The sequence below is a fragment of the Telopea speciosissima genome, chromosome 9, assembly GCF_018873765.1.
Source record: "Telopea speciosissima isolate NSW1024214 ecotype Mountain lineage chromosome 9, Tspe_v1, whole genome shotgun sequence".
NCBI classification, from domain to species: Eukaryota; Viridiplantae; Streptophyta; class Magnoliopsida; order Proteales; family Proteaceae; genus Telopea; species Telopea speciosissima.
The window spans coordinates 35,062,900-35,065,368 of NC_057924.1; positions in this window are offsets into that span (position 1 = coordinate 35,062,900).

The following is a 2,469-nucleotide window of genomic DNA, read 5'->3' on the forward strand; positions in this document are numbered from 1 at the left end:
CTTGGTTTGTGTGACCCATTTGAATAACTGAAAATGATTTTTTTTAAAATTACTATTTTTTCACTGTTGTTGCCTGAAACGGTTTATCGGATCAGCATATCTGGCAGTTTTTTACTGTTAATGCTTGAAACGGTATTCGGGATGATCAATCGGTATACCGGATAATTGAATTTCTGCCCATTTTATAGCTGTTACATTGGATTTCAAGCCTATATAAATCTCTCATTTTGTCATTTTCTGAATCACTGTTCACTCCACCTTCACTCTCTAGTCTCAATCTATCTTGGAACTTAAATTTCTCTCTCTCTTTCTCTCTCTCTCTCTCTCTCTCCCCTTCAAACCTCTCTTACAATATGAGTAGAAGAGGCAAGGATGTTATGCCTGACAGGCAACAACCATCCAAAAGGATAAGAACCGGAAGCTCCTCGAGATAACCATATGCTCCAGGAGAAGATCATCTCTTTCTCTCTCCAGAATGTCGTGCAAATTGGCCCCTCTATCTAGCTCAAAAAATCAAAGAAGGCCATGAAGTCGACATCTTTTCCTTCAATAGTATTCGACTTGAGGATATGTTCAAAGATATTGGTTGGGAACCCCTTCTCAACATGGCTGAACCTTGCTACCCTTAATGGGTAAAATACTTTTACACCAATCTTTACTTGAGCGGGGCGGAAGATTCTTTGAAACTTCACTCTTATGAGAAGAGTGTTCACATAGAATTTTCCATTGCCCATTTTGCTCGCCATCTTGGACTCTCTTGCGATGGACCTTGCATCTTTTGGACTCCAAAAAGCACTATCTTTAGGGACTTCATCAACCACGAAGAAGTCTACTCCTCCATCCTGAAGCAATATGATCCTCAGGCGGCAACTGTCGTAATTGGAAGACTTCGCCTTATTCCCCATGTCATTTTCTATATTATTCAACACAATTTTATTCCTCGGGGAGACGATCAAAATAAGTGTCTCACCCCTCAAGCCTACCTCACTTATTGTGTATATACCAATACACCCACTTGTCTTCCATACTTCATTATGAGGTATATAAAATCTTGTGCTCATCCCCAAAAGCATACTAATCTACCCTATGGGCGGCTTCTCACTCGTCTCTTTCAAGTCTTTGATATTGATCTCACTCGAGAAGAAGAATCCATCGTGACCTTCCAACACATCACTCATTATAGCTTTCATACTATTGCTATTCCTCCTCCCTCTGATGTGTTTGTTGAAGAAGAAGAAGATTTGGATGCAAATGTGCCTCCTCCTCGTCAAGATCAAGAAGGCATTCCGGCATCTTTACAAGAATGGGTGTCAAGTATCGATGATTACTTGGACGAAGCAAATACTCGTATCATGGAACTTGAATTTGGTCAACAACGAATTCAAGAGGATGTGACATCTCTCCACAATAATGTGAGGACCGATTTTGACTCTTTAAATGTGCGCCAAGATAAAATCCTCAATGCTATTCATTCACTTGCTTTCAATCTTGGTCATCTATCCCTTGATACGCCAGGAGCTACTCCTCAAGGAGTTCGACCACCTTTTTCTGATGCCTCAAGCTCTATTCCACCCCTTTCACTCTTTGATCCTCCTGCATGATTTGAAATGCCCCTCTTTTTGACACTGACAAAGGGGGAGAAGTATTGGGCTTGGAATAGATTGTAATGGAACTATTATGTTTGATTGTTTGAGTTGGTGTAATCCACATATTTTGATATGAATGATGAAATTGTTCTTGTTTTTATATATTGTCTCTTGCTTCTATGCATTGTTATTTGCTCCATTATTTTATTCACATGGATTATTTGTCATCATAAAAAAGGGGAAGATTGTTAGGGAAATGCAAATGACCCTATACACTCCAAGTCATTCTCAAGACGACAAAGATGTTTTGATGATAACAAATAAGACCATCCTTGGACTAATGCTTGTGTTTAAGTTATTTATATTTGAAGCATAGCACCAAGTGAGGGGGAGCGTATACAAATGCACAAGAGCATACAAGAAGAACATTGCTCAAAGACATTTTAAGACTTGGAAGTTAAACCTTGAAGACTAAAGGCATTAAGCACTTTGAAGATTGAAGATTTGAAGACTTTATATTTAAACATGTGTAATAGTTAAGTCACAATTGATGTAATGCACACACACACGCATTCATCCATTTAGAATGTCCTTAGGTGGTAAATTGACCCCTTAGACATTGGACTTTTTGGTGTTGGAACCCTCCCAAACCAAACCCTTATCATTACTGGACCATTTACACTAAAAATGCCCAATCCGGCATACCGGATTCCTATCCAGCATACTGGATTAATGGGAATCTCAGGAAAAAAGGTCATAGTGGCTCACTTAAGCAAGCTGGATAAGGATCCAGCATACTGGATCCTATTTGCCTGCTTTTTGCCCTGATCCGGCATACCGAATGACTATCCAGCATACCGGATCAGTGTAATACTGAGCCTGA